This window comes from Chroicocephalus ridibundus, chromosome 5 (genome assembly GCF_963924245.1).
Source record: "Chroicocephalus ridibundus chromosome 5, bChrRid1.1, whole genome shotgun sequence".
NCBI lineage: Eukaryota > Metazoa > Chordata > Aves > Charadriiformes > Laridae > Chroicocephalus > Chroicocephalus ridibundus.
Genome location: NC_086288.1, coordinates 35,814,872 through 35,832,714, shown reverse-complemented (window position 1 = coordinate 35,832,714; position 17,843 = coordinate 35,814,872).

Here is a 17,843-nt window from a genome sequence, read left to right as displayed (position 1 = left end):
TAAGTCATGTGCCCAAACCCTGCAATCTTTGCGGAGATAACTCAATAGATAAAGTCAATGGGATTCATGTATTTGAGTTTCAGAAAAGCATTTGACGTAGTGCAAAGTAAGAGTGAATTTTGGAATTACAACATTATCCATTTATTGCAGAGTATGTTGTCAGTTACATGAATAGTGCGGTGGGCAGACCACTACGATAGAAGGAGCAAAGGGCGGCCTTTAAAAAGAGAAGAACAGACCTGGACTGAGGTCATTGGTAGAGATAGATAGACTTTTCTGGATTGCTTTTCACAGATAGATTTTTCTGGATTGTTTAATATTTTCCAATAGAGCCAGTGATAGAAACAAGCCTGATTGGAACAGAGCTTGGTCAGTTTATAAGAGGGAATTTGGATTAATTTCATATATGAATTTGTCAAACTTCATCTTCCAGCTATTGGTTCTTGTAATACCTTGTTCTGCTGTAGATAAAGGAGCACCTGAATTTCTGATATTATTGCTCACTGTAACCAAATTTATTTTAATCTCTTTTTTTTACCTACTAAAAATACCTACTAAAAATATTGACCTTTTCTACTGTCACACCACGAGTCATTTTCTCTAATCCTTGAGTAGTTTTTGTGGCTCTCATCAAAACCTACTTTTTCAGCATCTTGAAATTGAATTCAGCTGTTATTCCAATATTCTTATAATACTAAAAATTATTGCAATTAGTAGACCTGAAGCGTTTGCAACCATTTCTTATTTCATTCTTGAATGCAAAATACCTCAGCTGTTAATTCAGCCATATTCATCCTCAGTTGTATTCTCTGACCTTAATAACATTACCTTTCTTTTCACTTAGTAATGAACTGTGTAATGCTTATTGTCTCTAAATAATGTTGGAGGTTCTTCATGTTTCTTTAGTAGTACAAACCAGAAAGATGTATGGAACACTTTTGAATTAATAGTGCTTCACACAGTTGTATTTGAAGAAAAAATTTACCTTGATTTGCACAGAGAAAGAAAACACTATCGTTTGAAATAGTTGCGTAAAACATGAATGCATATACAGAAGAGAATGTACTGAGATGGTGGTGTGCAGGATCGTGAGTATTGGCAGGGACTTCAGTACTCTTAAAGGCACCATAACTCACAGAGCTGTTTAATCCATTAGGCTATCTAGAACTGCTATTTCTTCATGTGAATTTTGGATCAATATAGCTGTTTCAAAATTTGCACGGGGATTCAAATATTTAAAAATATTTTGTTTGAATTTTCCTCAAGGTATTTTGAAATGTAATAGAGGTGATCACATTTAATAAATAATGCATGAAAATTCAGAGACAGGCACATTATATTTAAGCTTCCAATTTCATGAATCTACCTCTTTTTCCTCTCCTGTTTCCCTGCCTCTGTTTCCCCCCCTCCCCTCAAATATCTCTTCCTGCCAAAAATTGTTTTGGGAATTGAACTCAAATTGGGGAGCTGTAGTCAGAAGACTGAAAGCACATTTTTCTATTAAATGTTGCATTACTGAATCATCTCACTCTATTTTAGAGATGTGAAAGTAAGAGAGAGGTGTATATGGGATATATATAAAGCTTGTAACATTTTCAGAATATGGTCTGAAAAGTCTCGCGGCGTGCGTTTGGAAAGATGCACTATTTCTGAGTGAAGATGCCGTGAGCGAGTTATGTAGGTCATAACCAAGAACTGACACCTAAGGCCTTCAGTGTATTTCACACCACGGTGTGTAGATGCCTGATACTTTACAGCAGCTTATTTGTAAAATATTTTAGTAAGTTTTAAAGTTTTATTGCTTCTATTTTTGTCTCTGCCTGTAAAGACAAGCTCCATTAATGCTACAATTCCAACTATAAAGAATTCTGGGAGAGGAAAGGAACTTATAAATAATGCATTTAGAAACCTCTAAAAATGGTTTGTAGAACTTTTGACACACTACTTAAAGGGGAATATCTTATGATCAGCCACAGAGATTTTTTAACCTAGGCAGTTAGGTAGGAAGGGCTTCCTGGCTTTTTAGTGGAATTAAATCTCTTGTTTGCAGCCTAGGTGGGTCATTAAGCCTATAGGTAGCTTTTATTCAGAGCATGATTATTCCAAAGGGGATATTCATAGTTTATTTTGGGGGAGAGGAGTCCACTTGGGACAAGTGGCACCCTGCTTGCAGGGAATGGGGTCTGCGCAAGTGAAACTACCAGCTGGACCCCAAGTTCCTGCCTGCTGAAAGTCTGCAAAGTGTCGTCTGTGGCTCAAGGGCTGAACCAGTCACTGGATGTTATGTATTAGTGCCTAAAATCTGAATGGTTTTCTGTGGAAATTTTTGAGGAAACACCCTAAAAATAACGGTAGTATCTCCTCCCCAGGAACTTTCCCAACAGGTTTTACTATTGTTTTAAATGGATTGTTGGTGGTTTAATTAACTTCTTTTTTTGCCATGGGTGTTCCTCCTGATGAGAGTGCTGCAATACAAACAGAATACAAACAGTTCCCTTCCTCAAATGGCTTTTGAACCAGGGACCCGCTTCTGTAATGGGACAGGAAAGAGAAGTCCCACTCTTTTTCTTCTCTCTAACATCTTTTTTGCTTCTTGGCATCATCCACAAGGTTTCCCTCTTTTCAATATCTGTAAGTATAAAACTGTAACTTAGCCATCTGGGAATAATTCCATTGAATCCAATTCTCCCCCAGGGCTTCAGTGGGAATTCTCACACAGGACAGTTCTCTTAGATACACGGAGGAGTGTTCACAACATGAAATTTGCATCATTTTATGCTTGCCTCTGCAATAAATCTATCGCTTTATGATTTTCACAAAACTCACTACTCAGAAACCAAATTTACGAGTCAGAAACAACTTCAATGAAGACACTGTAGAAGATGTAGAGGAATGAGAAGGAAAGAGGTAGCCTTCCTGTGGGAGCAGAAACTGCCAGTGGTTGAAATGCCTTTGTAAGCATGTGCTTAAATCCTGTGCAGTTTCATATTTAGATCTAGAAGATGTAGCTCAATGTAGCTTGAAGAATTTCAAGAATTCCCTGCTGGCTTTCACCAAAGGAAAAATAAATCTTTAACTTCTTTTATTTCCTTCCCTTTCTTCTGTTGTAGACATTTTGAATGCTTTTCTCACTTTTTCATCTTCCGATTCCTCGGTTTTGAAGTATTTCAACACTGTAAAAGCATCATCAGCATTTAAGCTGTCTTAAGGAATGGAGGGCCAGATTTTTTTCTCTGTTACATTCCCATAAATGTTAAACAGTTCCTGTCACTTGCACAAGGTATAGGCAAATCAGAATGTGATTCAAGGAATAACTCTTTGTTTGATGCTGGCTGCTGAAGAACAAACCTGGTGATCTTGAAGGGGAAAGCTGATGGCTGGACAAAGAGATAAAAAAGGAAGTGAGTTGAATGCTCTCCCAAATTCTGTGGTTGTCAGATGGCTTGGCACAAGCGTCAGATTTCTTTTTTTGGTGAAGTCCATGAAATGCAGCTCGGAGCTCTAAGCCAGGTCCTGAAGTTTCTGTCTTTGGAATGTGCTTTGTTCTCTGGTCGATTCCTGAGGTGATCCACCCACCACTAGGATGGACTTTAAAGCTGTAATCTGGTCTTCGTGGGATCAAAGGCGACCCATCAAAATGAGAGAGACTTTTGAGGATAAATTCCTTATTCAGTATCTTGCTACTTGCAGTCCTACCCACTTACTGTAAAACCATTTAGCACATGATCAAAATCTTTCTATGGCAAGTGACAAAAATTAAGAACTCAACTAGTGGGATTGGGAGCCCATAAAAGAAAAGGTAATTTAGGGTTTCTAACAGACACAACTATATTATATTGCCAAAGGATTTCAAAGCTGACTCTTTTCTTGGCTCTGACTTGGTTCTTGCTTGCCTATGCTGAGGTGCTTCACAATACTCTAGTCCTTCCTACAGCGGTAATTAGAGTTGATTAACCCAACATTAAAATATTTTCTGGGTGTTTGGGAAAGAACACATAAGTTGCTTATTTTGTATCAGATGCTTATTATACCTCGATCTGGAATACTGCTAAAATTAATATTGAAAGTAATTCTGCATATTGAAAGCAATTGGAATTGTGATAGACTGTTTATCTTTGCATTTATATTAAGAGGTTTTACTCAGTTATAGCTGCATCTTTGCAAAAGGGTTGAAACTTGTAAAGCAGTCAAAACCTAAGATCCTACAGAATTTAAGAAATTTTCTTTTCTTCATATCTAACCCTGCTCCAGGTCATCCATTATATCATTTTTAATATTGAAAGTGATTCTAGCATTCTTGAATAATCTTCTATGTAGTATTACCTGGCCAACCTTTTTTGTGCACTTCATTTTGTCAAAGGGCTTAGAACATGGGATTGTGGGCTTTGATGAAGGACAAAATAGATAAAAATATTAAACTAGAAGAACCGATGAGCTCTCAAGGAAAAAAAAAAGAAGAATGTACAATAAGTGTAAATCATATAAATAACTTCTAGAGTTCTGTATTTCAGTATTGCCTGTTGGATAACAGTGTTTCCTGGTGTTGCATAAATTCAAGGTAGTAATCTGTCATGCAACGTCCAAATGCTATAAAGACTTTAAAAATAGGAAAAAGGCACAATAGCAATTTTCAGATGAATCAGAATGGTGTTATCTTTCTTTATTCTTGCATTTATAAATTCTGTCAAAAATGGGTTGCTCTTGTAATTAGCTGTCCAAGGAAACGATTCCCAGAAGAGGAATCTTATTTTAAAAAGCTATAAATTGACATTGCGGAAATTGCTTCATAAGAATTTCTTTGAAGATTAATGCCAGAAGTGAAACCTTTCATACATTGTGGGAACCATTTATTCATGTAAAGTAATCAAAGATGTGCAAAGGAGGGGTACCTGGGCATAATGAGAGATTTCAGGAGAACTCTCAGAAAATGTCATAGGGTGAAGCTGGGGCTGGATTTTGTTTGTTGCTTTGCAGGACGTTGTCTTACGCACTTTCTTATATTGTTTCAAGCACAACCAAGCTTTAAAAAGAATGCCACCATTAAAGGAAATATTCACCCCAAAAAGCAGAGGGGGAAGTTCAAGCAGACTAACTTTGTCACTGGCCTATGAAATTTATAGAATCATAGAATGGTTTGGGTTGGAAGGGACCTTAAAGTTCATCTAGTTCCAACCTCCCTGCCATGGGCAGGGACACTTCCCGGTGGACCAGGTTACTCAAAGCCCCATCCAGCCTGGCCTTGAACACTTCTAGGGATGGGGCATCTACCATCTCTCTTACCCTCACAGTAAAGAATTTCTTCTTAATATCTAACCTAAATCTACCCTCTTTCAGTTTAAAGCCATTACCCCTTGTCCTATCACTACATGTCTTTGTAAGAAGTCCCTCCTCACCTTTTCTGTAGGCCCCCTTCAGGTACTGGAAGGCCACAATAAGGTCTCCCTGGAGCCTTCTCTTCTCCAGGCTGAACAACCCCAACTCTCTCAGCCTGTCTTCATAGCAGAGGTGTTCCAGCCCTCTGATCATCTTCGTGGCCCCCCTCTGGACTCGCTCCAACAGGTCCATGTCTTATGCTGGGGGCCCCGGAGCTGGACACAGTATTCCAGGTGGGGCCTCACAAGAGTGGAGTAGAGGGGGAGAATCCCCTCCCTGAACCTGTTGGCCATGCTTCTTTTGATGCAGCACAGGGTACGGTTGACTTTCTAGGCTGCAAGCACACGTTGCAGGTCATATTGAGCTTCTTATTCACCAACACCCCCAAGTCCCTCTCCTCAGGGCTGCTCTCAATCCATTCTCCGCCCAGCCTGTATTTGTGCTTGGGATTGCTGCGACCCTTGTGCAGGACCTTGCACTCGGCCTTGTTAAACTTCATGAGTTCGCACGGGCTCACCTCTCAAGCCTGTTGATTTTCTAAGCATTTGGCCCCTACCGAGGTTCTTGCCCAGTCTGAACTATTTACTCAGTCAGTGAATTCCTTACAGAGGCAACAGGTGCCTCTGGAGACGTGCAGATAAGCAGTCAGCTGTTTAACTTTGTTGATTCCATGAAGAAACTATTCACACTCAGAAGATGACCCGTCCGCTGTCAATGTCCCACAGAGTGCAGAGAGAACAGCAAGAAATCCCTATTACCTCTGTTCACCCGGGACTCATCCTGTTCCCTGTCTGCAAAGGAGTTAAAGCACTCATCTAAGATATAAGAGTTATGAGGTAAGACTTCTCTTAAGGGGTCCTAACTGCCACAGTTTGTATCCCAGGGGAGTCCTTGACCACCAGGGGACCACTAGGTTTTCTGTGGGAGGACTCTCTCACGAAACTGAGCTGCTGCAAGGATTTTCTTCCCAGAAGGAAAGAGTGAGAAACTTTTTTTCAGGCTCAGTAGTGCTCTTGGAAAAGATAGTTGGTTTATTGGTTCCTTCCCTTTTACCTCTGCTACCCTATTCCCACAGTCTGAGTGTGCACAGGGCCCTCTCACACCTGATGGAGATTGGAGGAGGTTCAAGGGCTGGAAAGCTTGCTTGTGAAAGCAAGCCCCAAATGATATTTCTTTATGTCATACCCATAAAAGAGAATTATTCTTCTACATGTTGACTTTGGTGAGTGGCAGATTCTGCAGCAACATGGGAATCCCTTTGAATTCAGTACGTGTGCTCATTGATCCCTGTGGTACATCCACCTGTAGACAACATCTTAGCCATGAATGTACAACGTGCTATTTTTGAAAAGCCACAACTTTCCTAAATTTAAGCCAATTCCTTTCAAAACATGCAAGAGTGCTAATTTTCATTGATTACTCAGTTGTGGCCAAGTTTCAAACTTCATCTGTTTTTACTGTAGTTCTTCTGGAAAAAGTTTGGTTAGAATCACTCTCCCATAACCTAAAAATGGTTGCAGGGATTTTGCTTTGACTTTAAGGGGATAGGAAAAAAACCTCTCTTTAGGCATGGAAAACTTCAGCCTGAACAATGAATGATTCAGAAGACTGTGGTTGTGAGAAAAATGGTCTTTTAATTGGATTCATTTTGCTTATGTAACCATTTGGCCCCTATCAAGCAGCTGCTCTAATAATAATTTTGCTTATCAATGATATGCAGTCTCCTTTTGTTGCTCTCTATAGCAACAAAAATGTGCCAAGTATATGCCCGTGTTTGTATATAAGGTTTAAACAGGTCTTGCAGAGGTTTGTGGAAGAAAAGTCCGCCCAGGGGTCTTAATAGAAAGACGTTGCTTCTGGCTCCGGAAATCCTTCAGCCACAACTGGCTGGAGCTTGGGAACGTACTCTGGAAAAACTAGATTTGCTGGTTTAGATGAACCTTTGATCCAGTACACTCAAACTTGAGTGAACAAAACAACAGCATCGTGAAAAGAAACTTACTGTGAGAAGATTGAATGTTGACTGCTTTGTCCTGAGTTTCATGCAAGAAACAGGTTTAGCCCTCCCGTTGCAGCTCTGTCCTTACAAATATCCTGACTGCTTTTAGCACCCTGCTTTGGAGTTAGATGGACATGCTGAGTTTGTTCTCAGTGAGCTCCTGCACAGGATAGTTGGCGAAGGTCTTGCCGTCTTGCAGCTGTGTGCAGATGAGGAGCTGGGGGTTGGTTCTTGGGTTTGCGGCTCACTTCGCTGTTGAATGACTCAAGCTGCTAATCCCACTCGGTCAGCCACAGCGGATGAAGCTAAGCAGAAAGACTTAGCACTGAAGTTCATGTCAGGCAAATACTGGAGCTGACAGAGAGAAGAAGCAAGCAGGCGATGCGTTTATGCTGGCTGATGGTGAAATACCTTCCATTAGCACAGTAGTCAAGTAGTTTAAGCCACAGAACTCAATAACTAGATCATAAGGGTTTTGAAAGAGCTACCTGAGAAGGGGTTGGTCTTTAAATACGGTGATCCCCCATACCCCGGGGGACTCAAATAATTGTAAATATTAAGTCAATGTTCAAATGGAGACAACTGGAGTCATCGCTGTGGACTTGACGGCCTGGCTGAACAAAATGCTGGAGAGGCTGAGGTGTGACTCAAGAGGGAATTAACAGCAGTAGAATATATAGTTGCTAGTTCACAAAGGCTGAATGAGAGAATTGAGGTGAGGGAAAAGAGAATTTACCACTTTAATTTGATAAAGCTTTGATGAGGCTGTGAATTTACTTGCTAGTGATTGCTGCACTGATGTGAGGTTCCTGGTGTTTTACTTGTTTTTCCTTGCTATATTTTAGTTTCAACACAAGAAGAGTGCAAAATCTGTATGACCTAGTCAAAGAAATGACCAGGATCAGATCTTTGACCAATGCAGTTTCCTACCTTTTGTCAATGGCCTGAAAATGTAAGTCGCAGTTAACCAGGAGACTGGTGACTGAACAGTAGTCAAGGGATGTGTTATGGCAAAAGGGGCTCAGTCAGATACTTTCTGCTCTGGTATGGCACTCGCTCTGTCTTGGCACAACGTTGACCACATTTGTCATAGTACTCAGTGATGCAAGGAAAAAGCTGGGAATCACAGTGACTAATGACTCAGGCTCCCTGTACAATCCTCTGGCTAAAACAGATGAGCTGAGCCTTCAGCCTTGCATCTATAATCAAGGAGATACTACATGGTGTGTGGACGTTTTCATGTTTGTACTTGGCACAGTGACTACTGTGCAAATTCTGTCCTTTTCTGGCTCTAGTTATTCAAGAACATGTTGAATAAGGGTTGGGTTTAGAGGTGAACCATTACAGTGATATCAGCATTGGTAAGTGACACTCATTTCCTTCTGCTGAAGTTGTGCCACTGAACACCAAATAAATCCAGATTTGGTCAGGTGAGAAAGGCCTCGCAGGAGCGAGTCTGACCTTTTAAGATGCTGATTAGGTCCTTTACCTCCAAGGTAACTGCTGAATTTAAAACACTGAAGCGCTGACAGGAAGCAATGGCATGACCCCATTTCACAAGTGAGCGGCTGCCTCTGCTGGCATGAGAAGTAGGGCCAAGAGGGCATTAAGAAGTTCCTGTGTGAGATATTTAATGAAATAAAAGAAGCTCTAGACACACAATCAGTCTCACGTAGGTAAAACCAGACCCAACTCTAAGGACACCTAGGAAACCGTGCACCCAGGTTTGGAGCACAGTGCCCATGCAGAGATCTTAAGTTCCCCGAACGCTGTTTTGAGCCCTGCCACGTTGCCTACAAACTCTCCTCTCGTGGATCAGCTGGACTAGGGAGTGTTAATGCTTTGCAGCAGCAAGTCTCACAAGGAAGGCATTTCTAAATTGCAATAAGCAGGACAAAGAGTTATCCCTGCCTGCCTGAATGGCAGAGATGCTAAGACAATAAGCTTTTGGTTTTGGTAGACAACCCCCAAAACTGGAGGGAAGGGGGTGAAGAAGGTTCAATGAATTGAGTCATTGAAAAATCATCACCACCACCAAAAATGTATTTAATTGAGAACTGAATAAAAGCATTTTTATTTTTTAAAAGTCCTTAGTAAAGCAGGAAGCAAAACAGTTCAAGTTAATGACAAATCAAAACATTTAAACTTCTGAAATGTTTGAAGGTTTAATTATTTTTGGCCAAAAAAATATCAGCCAAATCACAAAGAATTTTGGTTGACTTAAATAAACATTTTTCAGAGGAAAAACATTTCTTCCAAAGAAATGTCACCCTTTTCTAGTCAACAGAACACTGTAAACAAGCCAAGTAAAATCATTAATCTGTTATGCAAAACTACGTAAAGACTCCACCAGAGAATGATATTCCCACTTAAGTATATCTGCTTCATCTGATCAAAAATGTGAGCAAGACCTTAGATATGATAATAAACTAAAGAGTTTAAGGCTAAAGTTCCCTCCCCACCCCACCAAAATGATGAAGTTAGGCAGTTTAATCCAAGTGGTCTAGTTTTCAAAAGCTCAGAGCATATCTACTGGTCTGCAAGATTTCTAAATTTTCATTCTCTTTTTGTTTGTTGCTGTGGAGTCTGATAGGATGTTTAGATATGTGACGGTTGAACAGGATGGTTAGGATTACAGCGTTGTGGCTGCTTGCCTTCTCCATGTGGCGAGCACTTTGGGCCCACGTTCAAATCCTTCATCTGGCTCTTAGCTTTGGATGCTGGGTTAGGGCTTAGGCCCCAGTCTTCCACCATGTTGATCAGTCAAGTCCCAGCTATGTTAAAAGGTTGAATTTCAGTCTGTGAGCCACCAGCACAGCTGCAACGTTGCAGACCGGCACACCCAACTGCATTGTGTGATGGCTCAGTCACCAGCGTCTGGAAGAGATCAGGCAAGCACAGAGTGGCTCTCCTGAGCAGACACAGGGAAAGCTCCATCTTTCCTGCCTTCAGAACTGCCATTCACAAAACGTGTCTCCAAACCTCCCATCAACCACTGCTTGTCCCTTTCCAGTTGCTCTCTCCCTCCGTCTCTTCTCAACCAGGTTTTCCTCAAAAAAGAAGTCAGAGATTGTAGAAAAGCCCTGGTGGAATTTTACTAATATTTAAATAATGTATGCTTAGATTTTTTTATTTTTTTTTTAACGATGGGAAAGCATTAGAAAACTCAAAGTTAGTTTGGATAGACTTTGACGAGTTTGGGAAAACAGAGAGGAAATTAAAACAGTATTTTTAAAAGCAACAAGTTATTTCACAATAAAGATGTCATCTTTGGAAATACATTTCCTTTTTATTATACATAGGAAGATAAAGGAGATGGTAGAGTCCAATATTTTGCATTTTAGGCTGAAGATATTTACGTTAAGGAAAAAGAGCAAAAAGAAACATTGCACCTCCGGTCTGCTGTTTCTTCAGATGTGGCTGCAGTTTGAGCACAGAGGCAGCTTTTAAGGAACTGCTAGATACATCAGTGTCTCTGTAAAAATGAGCAAAATGGAACTGTCAATTATTTAAAAGTGTAGATGCAGCAAGTAGTGAGGAGTTTGCTGTGTCTGGCGTTCCTCATGAAGAGGGGTGCCAGAAATTTACTGGCAAAACACTTCAGCTAAGTGATCTCAGATGAAAAAATGACAGCTTCTGCTAATGAACAGTCAGTGCTGTGAGCTTAAACATTCATCAATAGTCCCAGAGTGGAGGGACCGTGGTAGTATCTGGCTTTGCAAAGGCTCTCCTTTTCTTTGCATCTGTGTGCACATCTAGCCCAAACTTACTCTGTGATGGTACTGGAGCTGGAACGCATATCACCAGAAGAAAGAGCAAAGGGCATCTGCTCCCAAGGATGCAGCTTAAACACCTTGGTGGTCTCTTCCCAGAGTGTCATAACTTTGCTCCAGAGGCAGCTGCAGGAGGGCTTGCAGTACCCACAGCTCCCAAGGATGGCAGTGAAAATCATAGGAACTGTCACACGTCCTGCTCCGGCTGTGGCCAACAGCAGATGCCCGGGAGAAGAGTGCCAAAACCAGCACAGTATGCTCCATCGGGGGACTGGCATCTGCCGTGACACATGGTAAGCTGCAAGCTGTATGGGCAAAATTGTGTTTGAGAGCCACTGCACTAACCTGCTTTCTGTTAACTACTCTAATCTCTTTCTGAATCCCTTTAAACTTCTGGTTTCCATAAGGTAACGGCAGTGCATTTCACCATTTAATTGTGCTCTGTGTGGGAAAAGGCCTTCCTTTCACTTCGTGGCATTCAGAATGAATTGGTTTGGGTGACGTGTATGTTTGGGAATATTTCTGTGTGACCACAAATGAATTGCTAAGACTGATACAAGTGTCAACTTGATTTAAAACCTAAAGCATTAGATCAGCAGTTTATGTACTGCAGACACTAACAAACACTTTAAAGTGTTTTACAGTCAAAAACTTTAAAGAAAGAAGGCAGCTGTGGCTGTGGTGCTAAAGGTTCAGCGTCTTTATTTGTGGGAAGCCCGTGTTAACTGGCACAAACAATATCCTGACATTGCCAAAAGGGGCCTTTGCAATGCCTTCGCTTCACCTCCAGATGCCAAACGCACAGATGTGTACAGCATCTGTGAATTGAATGCAAGCCTGGAAGAGATTTGGTATCTGCAGGAGGATTTTCTATGGCATTCGAGGAAAAGCACTAGGAATTGTGCACATCGGCTTGATGTAAGTAACCTTGCCAAAATGTCTGGTCTCTGAAGAAGTACAGTCTGTGGTGGCTGGTCATGGCGCAGGGTTGAGATGCTTTAGAAAGTTCACTGAGGCTGTTAGCGAGGCTAACTGGGACTGCATCTCCCACCTGCCCCACGCAGGACTTCCTTAGGATTCCAAGGTGATTCCTTGGGCATGGAGGCAAACATATTCAAAATCATAAGTTTGTGCTAATTGAAGAGTGTAAAATCAAGGAAAGACATTTCATTCTTTCCCTAAAAGAATAGGTAAGGCCAATAAAGCTGATCACACTTGCCAAGAACGTGTACTCAGACAAGTGAAAGAGTTAATGTCGGTGGCCAAGGAAAATCCCTGTCCCCTCAGAGGGGGCAGAGGTGAATGAAGTTCCTCTCAGTTAGTTTATATTTACTGCAAAAGCTAAGTTCTCATTTTAAACAGGTATTGTCAGTCCCCTGTGATAGTCCCCCTGCTAGAGGGGACTGTGACTGAACAGAAATAGGATGCATCTAATTTAGTCAGATATGACTCAACAATTTATCTTTTGTCATTAAATATTATCCACTTCATATTTAGCCTTTGGGGTTATATTGTACTCGTACAATGTTTTACATGTCCATTTTCAGGCAGGAGGCATGATTTTAGCCAGTTTGCCACAAAGTGCAGTTTTGCATCGGTAACTATTAACCTCTGTTGTGCTCAACCCACTGCATGGGGGAAAATGTTAGTAAATAATGTAATGGGTCCTGAAGAAAACTGCACATCCGTCTATCTGTCTATGGATGTATGTATCTATCTATCTATCTGTCTGTCCATCCACATCTAATCCATATAGAAAAGTCAGGACAGCAATAATAAAACCTTGCTTCTCATGTATATTTTTTAAACAAAAAACCTGAGAGCTAGAGTTCCTGTAGCTTTGGCAACTGAGGCCAGAGAAACCGGAGCAAGGCAACATTATGAACTGATAAAAGTTAAACCCAACAACAACAAACCACTGTGATTTGTTGTCTCAGGACACAACACATTCACAATGGGTTTCTGCAGTGATTGCAAGCAAGAGAGCTACCATAGAAAGACGCCCATAACAACGTAACACACAAATAGCACGAGATAACCACAGCACGTAAAACACAACCAAGCACAATTGCCCACAGAGTCACTGTTTTTTCACAGCTGCTTTAGTATTTCAAGGGGAATGGCAGGTCCCAGCAACAGCAAAAGGCACCGGAGGGGTTGGTCGTGCCATCAGTGGTAAGTTTAATTAGTTAGTAAGAGGTAATAAATAGCCTTTGTAGGATCCATTGCAGTCAGTAAACATAATTCTTGAGCTAGCGCTCTCGGTCTTAACTCGCCAGTTATAATTTGTCATTGACCCCAGCCTTCAAACTGACCACCGGGTCAGTCACACTAAATAACCTGATTTAGCCTCCCCCTCTGCCCATGGCCAGACACAGAGCTTGTGCTGCAGGGTGTCTGTCTCAGCTCCCCTGTATGGAGGCACCAGTACGTATCCTCCCTCCACGTGTCTCACTTTTCTTGCTTCAGTAAAAATAACACATTTTCGCATTTTCATTAATAGCTGTTAGGTGAGGTAGTTATTAGCACATCTTCTCTGTTGTGGAGATACTTCGCATACCAAGGATGGACTGTTTCCTCTGGTTTTATCCAGACCTAGAATATTTTCCAGTTTCCGAGAGGTCAAGCTTTGCCCAAGTGTTTGTTTTCTCCAAGCACTTCAGTCCTCTAACTTGGATGTCCCGTGTGTGATATCCACAGTCATCCTCCCTGAAGAACTGGGAAAATGCCCTTTTTTTACAGAGGCTTGGGAGAGAGTCCTAAGTGCCCCTCCGGCAGTTCCTTTCCCTGGAGCATTTGGTGGGGCTTCTGAGCAAAATCATAGCCTGTGGATGGAGGCAAAACCCCACATTAAAACAACTACAAAACAACTCCCTCCAGATGCAGCAGCACACTTGAAGAGTGAGTTTGCTCTGTGGGAACTGGGCTCATACACCTGCCAATCAGGTGGGCACCATAAAATGCACCGCCTGTGAGTTAATAAATAATACTTTACCAGTCTTATGGGCTCTGTGCTCTACTGATGTTTATATAAAAATGTTTTATAATCCTTGCTAGGTTTCTGGCTTTATTTATTCACCACCATCTGTTCTTTGTCTTTTTTCTCTTTTTCCAGGGTTTGCTTCCCATCCTCCTCCTTGTTTATCTTTTAGAGCAGCCCCTTCCCTGCTACTCCCGCACTCTTCTCAGTGTGCTTTTCTCCCCTTGCTTTACTGAGCTGTGGTGTTCTTTCCCATGCGCATTTTACATCTGTGGGGGTACTTACGCTGCGACCTTTTCTTTCTTATTGTAAGAATATGGTTTTTACTCTGGAGGCTCAGGTTGATTTGGCTCATTTTAGTAGATTTTGCATCCTTTTTTGCATTCCCTTGCAATCTGCTGGTGTAAGTGCTTTAGTGCTGGGCACAGAGGGGCCAAGCGAGGCTCCTTGGGCTCGTGCTGGGCAATCATCGAGCAAGGGGCACGGCGGTGCTCCTTGCTCTGTCCTGCAGGAGAAGCAAGGGCAGGGAGGACAAGGAAAAGTGGCTTGAAGTCACTCAGCTGCCAGATGTGACAGCAGAAATAGAACTGGGGCTTCCACCTACTTCTTTCTCACCTCTGAAAATACCATGGACTGTCACTCTCTTTGTAGTGTCTTTTAGGCATCTTCAGCTACAGGCTGGGATAGGTACATAGGAGAAACGTGCCTGAGGAAGCCACCAAACGTTGAAATTAGACTGCTAGGTGTTAAATATAGACATTTCTAGCCAATGTGGCAGAAAAGAGACTGTAGCCAATTTTCCTCACATCAATCACTTGTAGAGTTCTGTTTTCAAAACAAATGTTAAACATGAAAAGATTGATCTGAGCTGTCTGAGGTGATCCATTGCATCTTTTCTGCGGCTATCAATTAATAGCAAGAAAGTTATTGTTTGCTGTCTTAGAGCCAACTAAGTAACAAAATTAATTGGCCATATTTAAGACAGCTACTCCCTACTTGTGAAAATTTTGGGAAAATCACTAGGAGGAAGAAAAATAGGGTTTGAGTGTTATTAAAAATAAATCTAGTTTTTAGACAATGAAAACATTTTATTCTCTAAGTTAAAACAGAATGTATGCAGCCTGTTTCTAATTCCCATTGTCCATGAAACTGAAGCAATGTATTCATCTTGACTTTCATGCTCGTTGTCCCTAGTAAAAAATGCTCTACATCAAATGCTTATTATTTGCTGAGGTTGTTTACTCTTAAGTTTGTGTATGATTGCAAATTAAACAGGCGCATTGAAACTCCATCATCTAACACATGGCCACTATGCATATCTGGCAAGGCCTGTTTTTCTCATTGAGCACCGAGAAACCACCTCAGATACAGTATTTTCCTTGATATTGAAAAAATGCTGTGTTTCGAATCTTCTGCTGAACAGAAAGTACAGAAGATAAGCAGGGCTTTTTAATATAAAAAATATTTGTATTTTTAAACCTAAAAATAATAATGAAATCTGTTTTATGCAAGCAATTGAATATTAACATTAGCTTAATAAGAGGTAAGAAAGCAATGACTGTATGTACAAATATCCATCGGGATTTGATTGATTAATTATTGCTATGTCAAAATAGTAGTTAAGTGATTCCCAGGTTATAGAAACATTTTTAAAAATAGACTGTAATTTGAGAGGTCAAATTTCTTGAGTACCTCTACCAACAAATTTTAGAAAGGATTAGTTTTCAGGTTACTGCTTGATGCTTTCTGAAGACTTGACGCTGTTGAAGCCTCTCATGTTGAATACCTAAGGTGTGATATACTTATTGCTATTATTTTATCATTTTGCCCAGTTCTGTTAATAAAAATAATGAAAAAAAAAAAGCTTTAAAAAAGCAGCATATTTATCAAAGGGAAAAAAATATAAATCTTTTCTTCACCAGCACTTTTCCTTGCTGATGGATGACTACTTTCTAAGCATCAAGCTATGCAAGCAGGTGAAAACCAGTGTGATCTCTTCCAGGCCACATTCTCAGAAGCTGGCAAGTTGGGCATGTCCTCGCTACAGGGGTGGCAGAGGGCAGCGTGAGACCCACTCCTGTCACTGCGCTCAGACAGTGGTGGACGTTGGCTCTGCTGGCCATGGGTGCTTCACATGGCTGGAAACACCTCCCGGAGGGGAACTACAGCTGTTTCACATGGACTTTTGCTGCATCCTGTAGGAGAGCTCACTGGCTGTTTTTCGTTTCTTCACCTCCAACGGCTACAACCCATCTATCATGGTAATTGATTTCTCTCCCTTGCTTAAAGACCTTCATCTGGTCTCTCCTTTTCAGAGCCTGATCTTACAGGAGTTGGGGAAGCCGTAGCCTACGGACATCTGTGACAGATAATGCAGCAAAAATGAAGGATGAGGCCCTGCCACCTTCGAGCAAAGCTCTTTGCCTGTCACGCTGCTCTCTCCAACTTCTTCGTGTTTCCTTTCCGCTGCTGCCGCTCTTGGAATGGTGAAGCCCTACGCTGTTGGAGCCCACCCGGTACGAAGGCAGTTGTCAAAGTGTTACTGGCTAAAGACACAAGAAGCTACAGCCTTAAGTTTGAAAATTACACAACAACAGCATCGCAGTGTCGCTGTTGCTGCTCACCATGAGTGCTGGACCTTCCTATTCCCAGTGGCCTGCCAGTGGGCTTGGCGGCGGGGCAATCATCGGCTGCATCAGTGTGGTGAATGGTGTTGACTCTTCCCTGAGACCTGCAGCCGTGAGCGTGTGAAATCACAGTATACGGCTGTCCATGGCTGGGCAGATGAAAGCCATGTAATCTGTGAATGGCATGTGACAAGCTGCTGGGGAAGAAGGGGCTGACAGCAAAAGGGGGAGAGTAGCGAGTTTTATCATCTGCATGGCAGCGCTCAGTGATAAAATAGCATTGGGATTTATGTCGCAGGATCCGACTTGTCACTGGCCAAGGAGAAACACTTCGTGGGACAAATAGCATTATCAACAGAGCGTGCATGTGCAGCTTGCTTACATTTCTGAATGACCGAAGAATGCCAGCACAAGGTAATGGCTGACATCAGACCAGGACTTCTTTAGACCTCCATAGGTTTGTCTTGGCCTCATACCCTACACAATTTAACCCTTGGGTATCTGTCTGTAAACCTATCTTTTGTAAGACAACATAACTGTGCCAGAGGCACTGGAGAATGAGGTGACCCAGCTGAGTTAAATGGAAATTGAGATTCTTAAGTAGCCCTGGAGGTCCAGCTGTGAGTGATATATAATTGCTCATAAATGATGCAGAATTTTGCAGTATTACTTTTGACACAGAGATGAGGTTTCTTAAATTCTGCTGTTAAAGAAGAAAATTACGTGGTTTTCACCCCATAAGGAGAAGTCATATTTGGCAGTGGAGCCAGATTTACAGGAGTGTGTAGGTGACTAAAGTTGGTGGCTCCTTGTGAAAATGATAATTGGAGGGAGCAGCTGTCCTGGTTTCCCAGTGGGAGCCCTGTCACTGCCAGCTCTTCCCCAGGGGGTCCAGCTGCAGCAAGGAGGCACCAACCTGCAGGTGGTTTGGCAACACTCGGGCACAGTCCAGCACATTAAAGTAAATCACCGGTGAAGGCAAGAGGGAGACTTTTTGATTCATCCTAAAGAGGACCTGCCCTCCATTAATTTAAAATAAAAATTACAGATTGTTCCAGTCATATCATAGAATCATAGAATGGTTTGGGCTG